The 14,353-nt window shown below is 50.2% G+C and overlaps 1 protein-coding gene across 3 annotated transcripts in view; it reads left to right on the plus strand.

Annotated features, from left to right (window-relative positions):
• LOC117607062 (POU domain protein CF1A) overlaps positions 1-12,098 on the plus strand; it is a 34,499-nt gene extending 22,401 nt beyond the window's left edge. The window contains exons 2-3 of one of the 3 annotated variants that reach the window (XR_013063512.1): positions 70-261; positions 11,625-12,098. The gene's annotated coding sequence lies outside the window, so the exon portion shown is untranslated. Of the gene's footprint in view, positions 1-69; positions 262-2,289; positions 2,464-11,624 lie in introns of those variants that run through there. The other 2 variants (XR_013063511.1, XR_013063514.1) reach the window with 2 other exon arrangements.
• Positions 12,099-14,353: the final 2,255 nt, after the last annotated feature.

The raw sequence follows: 14,353 nt of genomic DNA on the forward strand, positions 1-14,353 counted from the left end.
GATGCGTTTGACCTCGGGACCAACGACCCAGGGATACGAAAGCTAAGCCAGTACTTTACGAAATTGCAGTTTCCTGCCCTCGGATCGTCCCGCGGATCCCACCACGGACTCAACCGGCTGTGCACTTGGACCCGCATCGACGTCCTCCACGTCATTGGGATCCGACGCCCTTCGGGTCACTTTGGACGTCCGGGACCAGCGATGCGCCCGACTGCGCGCCTTCTGGACACTCGGGCGGCCCTAATCGTCCTTGGATTCGAGGTAAGAATCATTCGCTACATCGCAAAGAAACTTAAATCTTTGCGTCTCGCGAAAGGGTTGAACGTTGAATCTTTGCATTAATCGAACGAAGAGACGACTGCAGCTGCGAGCTCGTCGATCAACCGGGTTACGATTTGTTAATTATTACCGGTGGAATCGGCTAGAAGGCCGTGTATCGGTGTCCGCGATCGGCACCGGGGGGGAAAGCGAAGGGGGAGAGGGCGAGGAGAGGACAGGTCGGACGCGAATCGAAAGAGGAAAAAAGACAGCGGATCGTTAGCAAGGTACAAATTTCGCCATTTGCCGCAATAAACCTTCGAACCCGCTTGTAACTTCTTCTTATGGGAGGCATGAGTAATCGCCTTGTTAGCCCTTATGGCCTATAGCGCTCATACGATCGCTCCCATGTCCATGGGAGGGACAACAGCAACGGCAACAACAACAACAACGGCCGACATGCACGCACAGCGATTGCAAAAAAAGGAGGATACCGAGAGAAGCAGAGGCTGAAAGAGAGAGAAGGATACGATAGGGGTACGAAACGCGAAACACACGGCGATATATGTATATACGTATACCCCATCGACACCGAAGTCTGTGTAACGAGCGAGCAAGAGGACCCGACGCCGCCGATCCCCAGGTAGAGGTAGAAATCGAGAAGGAGCGACCGTGAACGCGGGAGAAGCAGAGGGAGCAACTTCGAAGAGGCATTTGCGTTGTAACCGAGAAACGAGCAAAAAGCGAACGCGTGCGCGCCAGCGACCAACCGACAGAGAGACAGAAGCAAAGAGAGGAAGATGGAAACATCGAGGGGGTGCAAGCGAACCGAGGGGATCCCTTTTGTATTTTCCCGTTTCTTTCGTTCTCTGTGCCACGCGAAATTTAATTACCTCGCGCCAGCCGCCTCTACCACTTAATTAGCGCCCTATAAATTAGAATATCACCGTGGCCAGAAGAGGGTGCGCTACACACGCGCCTTCCACGAAACAACGCTTGACCGCGACTACTCGCGAACCGATTGCTAAAGTTCGTTTCCTCGAATTCTCGGGATTCTTTTACTCACCGGACGCGATTTCGTTCGAAGACGACGGCGAACCTTGATTCGCGTAGTTTAGGAAACGAGCTTCGCTCGAGGGTTTCCTTTTTCGCGCTGGTTTTGTCGCGAGACCTCCAACATGGAGAGGTACAGGCGCGCTTCCAAGTCGCGTGGCTCCATATCTTAGGACGAAGCCAGGGGGGGTCCGGCGAAGGACAGGGAACGAGGACTAACGCCGTTTTATCGTGTAGCCAATTAATAACGTTTCCTTGCTCGCCTCCGACTCTTTTTTCCTGTCTCTTCGCTTTTGTCGCCAACAAGAGATCTCTCCTTAAAGATATCTCCGGACTGTTTGGTAGCTCCGGAAGGTAGGCGATATCAGACCCGTAGCTAGCGATCGGCTTCGAATATAAATTCAACACGGAGAAAGTTTCGAATCGTTTCGAGTTTAATTCGATTCTTTAGTGTCGAAAGCCTTGAATGTCTTGAAACTCTTGAAACACTTGAAACGTCGCTGATTCTTGAAAGTCAAGAACATGTAACAGCATGCAAATGATAGGTATGAATTAAAAAATTACTCTATGCGCAATTAACGACGGTAAACTGTGGGTGTTTATGCAAATATACCTAAGTTTTTATAAAATGTTTTCACTCTTCGAATGATTCGATGCGTCTTAATCCACGCACAGTTTGCATATTTTGCACTTTTGAATAATTTATTTCGCTCCTTTTTTTTTACACGTATCATATAATTTACATATTTTTTGCTTGCTCTGATAAACTATAAACGCGTAAGCATCGATAATCTATCGAAGAGTTTCAAGAATTTCAAAGACTTTTAGGATTCGAATGAAATTCGAAGTAACTCGAATCGCGCTTGTATCGCTTGCGAATAAGAAAGAGTTTCGAATACCGCGGTTCGAACGAGCAGATTTTATAGATTTAACCGGTGTCTGACAATTAAGAGGGATATTTTCTTTGTAATGTTACAGCTTACAGATTTGTCTCGTATCGTCCTGCTGCAAGCGATCGTTCCAGAGTCCTGTCGCAGCCAGGCGTCGTGTCAGTGTGGAAATGCATGATTACATAGAATTACGGTATAAGTTGTGTTAAATATCAATGTTAATCGCTGTAGCGAAGTGGGGTATTACAATAAATACATTATTTTATGTAAAGTGTCTTTCTGTTCTGGTATTCTACCTCGGAATCGTCGTTTCGGTGTCCATCGCGAGGCTTACGGAGCAAACTTCGGCCGGGGATAAAGAAGCTCGGCTCTTTTCTTTTCTTATTTTTTTCATTCTTCAGGTCGTTTGACGCGCACGGAGGGAAAGAGTGGCTCGTAAAGAGCGGCTGCAACGGTCGGCATCTGCGATGCGCAATTAACGAAAGGGTTTTCGCCTGGTCCGGCCACCCCATTTCGCTCGCGACAGCTCCGGCAGCAGCCGCCGCCTAGCTCGTTGACAAGTCGTTTGATTTACAGCAAGCTTTTATTTTTTTAATCCCACTCGCGATCGCCACCCTAAAAGCCGCGATCCTTTGCCGCGTTCTCGCAAGCTTCTCGCCTACGGCGAATTTATCGCTCGTTCGAAACGCGGCCGCTTGAAAATTAGCTGTCCGACGAAACAGAGAGAGAGAGAGAGAGAAGTCAGCGACAAACGTCCAGGAGAAGTTTCAAGCTGTACGGGTTTCGCGCTTAACCAGGGATTCGGGACACCAGGGGTACTTAACCCTCGGGATGGGTTACGAAATGACTTTATGGCGGATCAGAGGCTCGCTTTAGATTGCATAAGGGGGTCCCTGCGACGCGTTCGCGACGCGTCCAAGGATCGTTTCCATCCTGCGACAACGAGCAGCCGGACCCTCGAGGATTCCGCAAATGGAATCCTGATTGCGCGTAACGTGGTGTTTGTCGTTGAATTTTCAACAGTATCTGGTACAAGATCACCAGACACGATATAATTAAAAGAAAGAAAGAGGAATCCTCGAGGAGTGTAAACGTTGTTGGGAAAAGGAATGATAGGAAGAGAAGGTAAGGTGGAAAGTGCAAGCTCAGTGGGTTTCGGGGAGGGCGGTTAAAGGAGCATCTAGAACGGGCAGTCGATGGGTCTCGTTCGAACCGTTCGAACGAAGGCAATTTCGCGACGACGATCGGTTCGCCCCGGTAGAAAGGCCGAGTTTGAGCACCTCTTTGTAATTTTACGTTGCCGTGGGGTGGCTAAAGCTGACGCAGTGGGGTAGGTGGTCGAGGTATGCCCGGTAGCCAATTCCCGGCTCTGGCCTCGACTCGCCGGGTCCATTCATCGCCGAGCACTACGTGACCGGTTTACCAATCCAGCTCTTCCTACACCAACACCGACGCCCCTCTGTCCTGCCTGCCTCTCTCTCTCTCTCTCTCTCTCATGTCTCTACCTTTCGCCCGCTATCCACCGCCTCTGTACGCGTATCCGCCAAACAACCCCCAAACTCGTATCGACCGGCTTTACCGTGCTCCCCTCGCGATCACGAAATTCTCTCGTCAACGATTTTCCGAAGGCTCGTTTCAAACCGACGAATATATATCTTTGAGCACCCTCGCGACTCGTTCGCGGGGATTTTCAAGCGTATCGGAAAGGTGACACCCACGCGGGAAGGATGGATCAGAATTTCGAGGAACGATTCCTCGCAGGGGGCGTTTGCCCGGACGAAGAAGGCTCGGAGAAGAAGAAGAGGAGGAGGATCGGTTCGTTTTCCGCGCGGCGATGATGACATGTTAATGTATGGACGCGTAGTACCTACGTAAGAGCGTGTTTGGACGAAAGGAGGGCAAGAGGAGGGGTAGGAATGGTAAAGGAAGGCGAGAAGGGCACGGTGGTGGCAAGCACGAGCCAAAGGAGGGCCCCCTTTCCTGTCGGATGGGTTTCTTTCGGTTGAAAACGAACGAATGGGTCCTCGGCCCCGACGTCTCCGAGTCATTGTCGCCCTGCCTTCTTCATCTGCATACAATGCAGGAGACATCCGCGGCTCGAACCGCGCATCCCTCTGCTGCCCTCGCTCTCTCTATCCCCCTTTACCTCTGCCTCGCCTCCGACATCCTTGCCAGTCGACGACGACGTATCATCGGAATATCGTTAATACGGCCAGCCCATCGAAATTACCAGCCGTGGAGGGACGGGGAACGCGCGCAGCACGCGTCGTACCTTCTACTTCGCCTCTCGAATTCTTTCGAGCAAAGTTTTTGCTCCGCTCTGTCCGTCTGTCTGCCGCAGCAACGTCTGGAACGGGAAACCGATCGAGTAGCACCGATCCTTTTACTCGTTCCTGGTCGATGCAAAAACCGCGAACGGCTGTGCCGTGGAACGGAGACTCGGTCACATCGGGCAATCGGGAAAGTTCAATCACGAAACAAGGGGAAAGAAGAAGTGGTCGATTAAGAGCAGGAGGTCGAGCTCGTAACCGTTGCCCGTACCTCCCTTTCCAACCGAATACTGGCAACAGTTGCGGTTTATGAAATTAAATCCACCCCGGACGGTTCGGGGCACGCGTGGATCGCTTTCTTACGAGAACAAAACTCTCACCGCGGGTACAATAATTGCTGGATCTCGATAGAATTACTTTAGAGAGACGAAGCGATTTCGACGTTGTCATAACCGCCCTCGAAGAGTCGCTGGAAATTAAGTAGAAGGGCAGTTTTTCAAGCGGCCGATTGCCGTAGGGTGGTCCTTGTCGTATTTGTCGGGAGTTGCCGCGGCAAACGGACGATTTATTCTTTTAAGGGGGGGGCGCCTGTAGAGCGTCGCTCTCGGCCACGCTCTATAATATCCAGCACGAGCCCGGCCACCTTTATCTCTACTATTAACCCCCGCGAAAGTAATTAAATTAAATGATCCACGGTCCCTCGATCATCCGGCTCGTAAGTGCCTATTTATTCCGACACCCTTCGAACGCGCCGCCGAATCCTCCGTTCGCCGTGTACGCGATGCGAATTCCGAATCCTCTCCCTTCCTCTCGATCGACAAAAGAAAAAAAAAAAAAACAGTCGAATCTAATCGCTGGACGTCTCGCTGGCGACGAAAGAAAAGGAGAAATCCGGCAGTCCGTGCGGGCGAAGAAGGAAATCACTTTCTTGAGGAGCGAGGAGGAAGAAGAAGGGTACCGGAGCAGCTGGATCGAGATTGTTCGAGGATACGTGTTCGCGAGTAAAGGTAGGAGGCCCCTTTTGGGGCCGATAGAGCCTTCCTCGAGTGTCGACGCCGAGGAAAGAAGAGAGCTAAAGGGGCGGGAGGGTGGTAGGGTGTGCTCGCCGAGGGGTTTGGCGCACCACGAACCTCGCACGTGTTAGATAGAGGGTCGAACCGAGCCGCGAAGCTCCCGAGGGAGCTACGTACCATTTTGCATAAATCGCGAGACACCCCGTCGTAGCGGAACCTCGGGGAGATTCTCGAATATCTACGAACACTCGCTGCGTTGCGATCACACGGAGGGACGAAAACGTCGATGCCGCTTCGAGAGAGCAGTCTCGATATTTTCTCTCCCTTCATGCTCCGCGAACGACTCGAGACCGAGTATTCTGGAATCTCTTCCAGGAACGATGATCGTGGAATTTCAACTCTGCTCCCGCGTACCACCGCCGGACACGTATCCTTCGAGTCACCCTCGTTTCGCGACTCGGATTAATTCAACAATAACCGCAATATGCTTTCTCTCGCGGTTGCCGAGCAGTATCGTTTTATAGCCGGCGCGGTAAGTTTCAGAGGACTGCCGCACCGGGGATGCGAGGCCCCCCCTATGTCCTCGACGAGGGGATGAATCGCGTTGCGCGACCGAAATGAAACGAAACGATAGCTCGGGGTGTAGTTAATGTTCCCGGTTACGCGGTTCGTCCCATCGCGTCTTGATCTATGCACCGGAGCTCATTTTCCAGGCACCCGATCAATTTTCTATCGATATAAATACGTCCGACGGTTAAGTTTCTTAAGTTTCTCTCTCGAAAGATCGACCTTTTCGCGTTCGACTCGAGCGTCGGATCATGGGCCGGATCCAAAATGAACGAAAGGAAAAAAGAAACGTTCAGCGGTGGACCGACGTTTTTGGTCGAGTCGCGTTCCAGCGTCTCCCGTTTCTCCGTCATAAATCCTCCGCACCGGGAGGTACGTTTTTTTTTTTTTTTATCCCCCGAAACGATCCACGCGGCCATTAGCGAGGACAGTGGTAGAGCGAGGCGATTGACGACCGATCGATCGGGCCGATCGATCGCGATTGAGCGCCGGATAAGGCTCGTCCTCTGGAACCGGTAACGCGCGGTATCCTTAGACGTACTTTCGGTAAAACGACGTAAACGACCAGCTGCGGCCCGGTTGCGTCACTTTCGCATCGGATTTGAGCCTACTGGAACCTTGGCTTAGCGTCGATACGTCGATCCGTTTGACGAGAAAGTTCGTTTAATTCGAGCCGAAAGTTCGCTTTCCTCCGCCTTGGCTTTAGAAATCTTTCACGCGACGTCCTTGCTTCCTCGAGCAGACTTGTTTATACGAAATATCGGCTATCTTTCCCACGTTCATCGTTTTCGAGCTGGAACGATCGAAGCTACACTTGTTCGAATTTTCGAACGGCGATCGATCTCGAGGGCTAACAGCGAAAGAAGAAGCGAGAAAGATCGAAGAGACAGGACATACTTACGCAAGGCCCATACCTATAAGTTAAGATTAACCTTGCTTAGCGGTGCGGAGCGTGGAGAGAAGGACGGGACGACTGTTGGGAGCCGGGCTGGGCCGGTTAACGAACGAGGACATTTGACGGGATTAATTTATGTTCAGTTTGGTAACTGAACATAAGAGCCGATACGGCCGTCCGTGTCAGCAGAGAAGACGCAGGAGGAAAAGAGTAAGGTCGATCGAGATGCGTACAGGTATCATCGAAGCTCGTCTTCGATCAGGGACATCGGTTTTAGGGAATAACGAGTTTCCTCTCTCTTTTCTCTTTTTATTCCCAAAATTATTTTTCGCCCGGACACGGTGTAACCTTCGAACCTATCGGCCAACGGTGTAGAATAACAGATTGAATAGACGAGTTATTGAATTTCGTTTAATTAAGATGAAATAATCATAGTCTGTCGTCGAATGGTAACTTTTCTACCGCAACACGCCCAAGGAAAGTGCACGGGTGCGTTTAGCTCGATGCCCGCGTTACACGCGGCTCGATGCAATGCCCAAGAATAGAGCATACTTTTTCAGCTAGATGTCAAACGAGCGAACGATTTAATCGAGAAAGCAAGCAGCGTGCCCGCATTTGTCCAGGGTATCGACGCTGCAGCTGTTCGTTCGACTGTTAACGATAACCACGTTGTATCGGCAAAGCTTGTGCTTCTGTCGCGCGCCATTATATTTAGATCGTTTATAAATCGCGGTTCGATGGTATCGGCGTGACAATAATAAAGGTGCAGTCTCGGCCCGTTGCGCGCCGTTCAGCCGCTAAACGATCGTTTCTAAAGTTCGCAATTGAGTAACATTACTCTATCGTCTGCCCTCATGCAATAACATCACTGTTATTCCTATCATTCCAATCATCGTTCTCATTAATATCATCATTACCGTTCACGCAAACGTCAGTCTTCTCTAAATCATACGTTACCCTTTGATCGACCCGCATTTCTCTCACTACCTATCGCACTTCCTGTGCACGCTCTAAACGTCGAGGAAAAAAAAGAAAGAGAACGAGAGACAAACGCGGGCGTTCACACGGCGAAAGATGAAAAATATCTTTTAAATCGTCCGTCTAATTGCGATTTGACGAGCTCCGTAGCCGCAGGCTTCCGTGCCAGTGATCCGTTGTTTCAGGGCCCATCAACGGGCATGATCAATGATCCGGCAGGCACCACGGGGCTCGCTAAAATTTCACGGTGTATCCTCACGAGAATTCGCGGAACAACCATCGAGCAAACAATGTTTCGAACGATGTATATCTATTATATATGTTTCTATTATTTTTATTTATCGGACCGTGTGTCTCCGAGCAATAGCGCTAATTGCGGGTGGTCTTTTCTTTCTCTATCACGGAACGACGATTATCGGAAAGAAGTCGTTATCGTTTTTGTCGTGAACGGAGCAACGCCGAATTCGTTCGATAGCGAAGAAGCTGGAATTCTTCGGCCGAGCACGCGGCATTCCGCTTCTCGAATCGGCTCTTCGTCCTCGAGGCGGAGCGCGAGAAGGAGAGCGAAAGGAGGACGGACGCAGAGGCAGGTACGGCTCGTTAAAGTCGCTAGTCCGATTTATTTATCGCGAGAGGAAAGGAGGCTTAGCGGGGATCGGTTCGAAAGGTTGGTTCATTGAGCGTCCGGCGTCTGGATCAGCGGAGTGATTGATAGTGATTTGGCAGATAGCGATCGGAGAACGCGAAGAGGTGTGCACCTGACGGTGCGCGCGCGAGACCGACTGAGAGAAGGATGGTCGGATCGGTTCGTTCGAACCGGAATAGAGAAGGGATGGAGCGAAAGGCCTAAAGGTACGTTTTCACGCGACGTTAAATCGCTCCACTTGCGGTGTCACCGTATGAAATGTCACAACTTTTGTCGTCATAAAAATTGAAATTGTCAGAATACTAAATTTCGTGTCGCGACATTAATTTCAATAGATCAAATCATTTTGTGATGAATATTACCGTATTGTCGCAGCTGTATTTTATTTCTATTCTTTTGAAACTCGCTGCAGTGGCGATAAAACCGACGATTTACCGTCACATGAAAACGTACCTTAAGACACAGTCGAAAGAGAGACGAGGCAGGAAAAGGTAAGAAGATGGCTTCTGCGGGCCTCGAAAACCCGTAGAACCTATTATCCGAGGTGGGCAACGGCTATCGGACAGCAGCATCTTTCCGTGTGGGTGTCCGAATACCCTTAAGACCCCATAAGTCGAGTGCCACCCTGCCGAGAAAACCGCCCCCGCGAACTGCTCGCTAGACACCTCCTTAGACACCCTTTCAATTTCCTATATGCCCGATAATCATCTGCCCGACCGGATCTCTCACCGCGGGATGGAACCGCCTCTCCTCTTTCTTTCTTTCTTTCTACCTTTCCTTACGATTGCTCGAGCTTCGTTTCTCGGAGCCTATCCTCGCTTTCCTCCCGAGGGTATCGAGGACATCTCTTAGCCGGACATAATTGGAAGTATCGAGATTAAGGCATCCCGATAGCTCGAACGAGAATATCAGACTGGTTTTCGCGCTCGATCCCGATAAATTAAATCCCCGACCGGAAATGGACTGTGAAATCGCGTCTGGTTGACCCGGAAATCGTGTGGAAAATATCTCGCAACGGTCCTACCTGGATCTCGATGGAACCAGCCGCTTGGACGCGTTCGTGACAAAGCATTGTTTCCCTCGCTTCTTCTCGCGGCTCCGTAATCTATAGCCCTTAAATTTTCTAAAGTACTCAATCACCCAGCGTATTTTTATGCAAACGCCGTCTCACGAGGATCCCCCGGAACCTCGCCGAGGCCTCACAATAAAGCCGTGACGTATGAATCTACCGGCGACATAAACTTCGCGCGCATATTATTAGCCGCTATTCCGCAAGACTTATGCGCCAGAGTCTCCCCCCATCTTACCTGAGACCCGTTCAGCCTACGGATCGGATACGTTCATAGGGGCTCGATCGAACCCCTTTTCGAGTCGCGATTTCCTTCCCGCCGCTAAGTAAAATCAATCGACAAACACTTGGTCCAAAGTAACTCGCTTATCGCGACGAGTATCGTCCATCGAAAAGATTCCCACAGGTGTAATCCGGAGCGAGACTGGGTCCAGGAAACCGCGCCGCGTGTAAACTGTCCAATAAGTAAGGGGGCGAACACGGGGCACGGCTCGTACCCGTTTGCTTCTTGTACTTCGCGTCCGCTGGTGCAGCGTTTCATAACGTACGGCACACGTACGGGACCTCGGCAGGGCCTACGGACGCCAGCGATGCTATAAAGAATATCCGAGAGAATAAAAGCGGCTTGACTTATTTCAACCACCAGCAGGACAGAAGGAGAAAGAAACGGAGACAGGGGATAGAGGCAGGATAAAGGGAGACGAGGAAGGAGACACGATGAAAGAGACGGAAAAGGATCGAGTTGGGTGCTGGGCTAACCGGCCGCCAGGGCCCTCGCGTCCAACAGCCTCGGATAGCTGCAGAAGCGGTGGCCGAATGCTGCTATATTGCCCGACCTTTGCGATCCGAGCACGCGTGCCCACACACGTCGGTTCGCGTACAGCCGGACCGCGAAACTATCCTTCGATCGTTTAAAACCGTGTCTTTCCCTCCCTCGTCTTTCCAACGATTGCTCGGACAAAAAGACGTTCCACGTTTAACGATCGTCAGCTAAGACCTTCGAGGCTTGGGATTTCTAAAATTATTCATTATCGCGTTTATCTGGTTAGAAGAATCGTGGCAGACGTTTCGCGGAACGGAATCGTTTCGGGAGCCAGTTCATAGGACGGATGCTGGCGGAGAAGTGGGTCGCGACCAACGTTCCAACGTTTTTAGACCTTCGGGCTTCGGATTCTCTATTGTCGACGAAGAAAACTACCGGACCGGGAGATAATTGAAAGATAAATCGAATCGTGAACGAACGCTCGGTTCCATAATAAGCGTCGTCACACCTAGTCCTGCTCGGGTCGAGATACAACTTCTTAGTAGATGCTAACTGTTCATCATGCAAATCCTCTTTGTTCGAGTTAACTCTACTGTGGTCCTCGGTTCAGCTACCTGTTCAAGTTCTTCGAGTAAAAAATCACTCGTTACATGGTTCTTTTTTTTTTTTTTTTAAAGAAAAGAGAAGAGCGCGGTAGGGTTAAGGTTTGACGCGGTTGCACGCGTGCACGGAGCTCGCGAGACGCGACGAAAGAAGGAGGGCTCCTAAGTGACGGTAATTATCATAAAAACAGTGATTTTTCGCAGTACCACGGTCTGGCTATTTTTAGAGACCGACTCACGTCGCGTCGACAGGTATCCACGGAGATCCGCTCGACGTCTACGCGACGTTCCACGCGTGCAACCTCGTAAGTGACTCGTAACACTTAACCCAGACACCGGTTCTGTTGCGCGACCACTTCCTGCAATCGCAGGATCGTCATCGTCCTCTCGCGATTCTCCTTTTCCCAGCTGCTTCGCCCGTTCTTCCTCGCGTTATCGGTACACGTTACACCCGTGTTACACTCGGCGAGATTGCGCAACGCGCGCGGTTTCGAAGCGGTACCCGGTCTCGTAAACTCGATCAGGCATTTAAATCTTTCTCGCGAGTTACGAAAAGTCCTTGCTCGCGTCCCCGAACCAGACTGGATAACGTTGTAAAACCGGTAATCTTCTGTTCGCAGGACTCGCACGGTTCTGTAAAACCGTCTGTCGGGGAACTTTGGAACGATCCGGACACGCTCGAGCGTCGAATAGGTGACGGTCAGCATGAATTCGCGGGACGAGAAGAAGGAAGAAGGATAAGGAGAGGTCGAAGATGAAGAGCGAAGCTGTAAGACGACCAGACGAGACACAGCGGATCCTTTCAGAAGCGGCAATGTTTATCCACGTAATATTTACTCGCCCGTCCGCCACGGCAAAAAGCTTACGCGCGCCGGTGAAATTTTGTTTAGTTTGTCGAGTGTTAATTTTATATAATTTTTACGGCAAACCTCGCGCAATAGCAAAGTACCGGACTCCTCAGCGACACTTCGAACAGTCGCGTTAAATCGTCGTAGCATCGAGTGTACCAACGAGTAATTCGCTATTTTCATTTGCAATCGTTTAGAAGCGTAGAATTAATTACAATTCTCGCGCGATTTTCCAATCGATTTCAAAGATCTTAAGATTTACCAAGTATCGTTTTACAAAATCCAAAATCACTTGTATTGTAAAGCGTCTCTGTGTAAAATTGATTATTTCAAATATACAGGTAAAGTTACATCCAAGTTTCGATTCAAACGTTCCAACGCACATCCAGCGACGCAATGTTGCTTCAGTTCGATCGAAGATCGATTCATCGTCGATGCTGAAAGAGGTAACCTCGTATCGTAAATCCCTGGCGGGCGATCCGAAAAAGCCTACCGGAGCCTGTCCTTTCCAGTCTCGTTATCCGAAAGCGTTTCATGCCCCGTCGAACATGAGAACGACGTCACGCCTTGGTCCGTCAGCCGCGTGAAAATCGAGTCCACCTTCAAGATTCAAAGAGCCAAGTCCGCGCGACATCGCCTCGAGGTCGTCGAAAACCCCGACGATGTCGCAGCGCGAGCTCGTAAACAATTTCTCGATTGACAGAAATTTCGTCAATAACATCGATTATTCTTTCGTATCGTTTTTTTCTCATCTCTTCTTTTTCTACACGTACGAATTTAGCCGTCGAAAACGGAAAGCCCGTTAGCCGAGGATGTTTTGTCGCGGGTACGAGATTCGTCCATTAAAATCGGGACGTTTCAATTAATTTCGTCGGTTAAGCGGCAATCGGTGCGAACGATTATGTCCGCGGGAACGGCGTAAACAGCGAGAGAACGGAAACCAGTTGGAGTTTCAATAACTTTATTAAACTCGGTAAAGGTCTGCGGTCTGCGAACTTGATTCTCTTCCCTCCTCTCTTTTTCATTTGTCCTCGCAGGAAATGAATTCAATTTCCCGCGTACAAAGTGATTGTTTTCATTTTAATAACAAACCGGCCCGCGCGACTTTCGCGCCGACATTGGGAAACAATAACGCGCAGTCGTTAAAATTTATAAGGAACCGAGGTAAGTAGAGCATGATGAGTTCAAGGAAGGAACTGAACGAGTGAAACAAACATTCGATACTTGTTATTATTACGTAACAGTGTAACCAGTTTCGATGAAAATGTTCCTTGGTATACGAAGAGCTGGTGGAGATAGGGAGGACAGAAATTTGAAAGACCACGGCAATCGGAGGAGCCGTTATTTCGAAAGGAGCGGTGTGGCAGGGCTAGCTTAGCCCGCCTGGCCCTGGAACGAGCGGCTTTCAAGAGTTTCGGGCCTCGGGCTACAGACACCGATCGCCTTCTGACCCACACCGACACCGACGATTCCACCTAGCTGACCCAACTTTCTGCTCAGCCTCGCACCCACACGTCCAACTCGCTTCATCTTCCACGAAACGCACGTGCGTTCGCCGCGCCTACGCGACACCGCTCTTCGTCTCCTCAACTTTTCTGCTTTTCGCGTACATAACGGCCCGCGAGAAGAATTTCTCATACTTCCACGGGCTTAACTCAAACACGACGGCAATGAGAGTATTGCACGTAGCGTAAATTGAATGGAAAATGAGAAAAGAAGGAGGCCGAGATTAATTGGCGAGAAGGAGAATTCTCCGCGTGTCGAGTCGAATCACGCGGAATGAGGTATCGCGTTTGGAGCGCGAATTAATTTTCGTTCGAAGACATATAAATCGCATCGCTGGCGGTATAAAATTTATTAAGCGATCCCAACTACATACGCGCGCATACATTACGCTGCAGCGACGGATGGCCGCGTGCCTCGGGTTTCGCCTCGCTCGCTTACTCGCGCTGGTTCAGTAAGACGTCAACTCGCATTCTTCTATGAAACCGCGCGTCTCGTTTTGTCACGGTTAATGAAGTTACCAGCTCCGTTCGAGCAACAGCGTGTAACGGGCTTTCGTATTCACCGGTCAATTCGCATTAGCATTATATACGTCCGGCGATCTGGTAGCAGCGCGCGACCATACCTCTCTCTCTCCCCTACCCCTACCCCTACCCCTTTCCCATTAATCCTTCACCTTCCACACGGCACCATTAATCAACGGTGCTTTATCATTTTCCTATCGTTTTAATAGAATACGCGAGGGACGGTGCGGGGATCCTGACAACCGGTGACCTACATCCGAACCTGATCGATTCGAAAACTGAAACGGATCGAAACAGAAATATTGCGGAAAATTACGATATCTTAGAAATTCATTTTACTACAAATCGACTGTGGCTCGCGGTTTACAGGTCGCGCGAAACGAGAGGCGAGGGTGCGAGGGAAAAAGAGAAGAGATGGAAGAAGGAAGGAAGGAAGGATGGTGGAACGATGCATACGCGGCATACATTAGCATA

This window comes from Osmia lignaria, chromosome 2 (assembly GCF_051020975.1).
Source record: "Osmia lignaria lignaria isolate PbOS001 chromosome 2, iyOsmLign1, whole genome shotgun sequence".
NCBI lineage: Eukaryota > Metazoa > Arthropoda > Insecta > Hymenoptera > Megachilidae > Osmia > Osmia lignaria.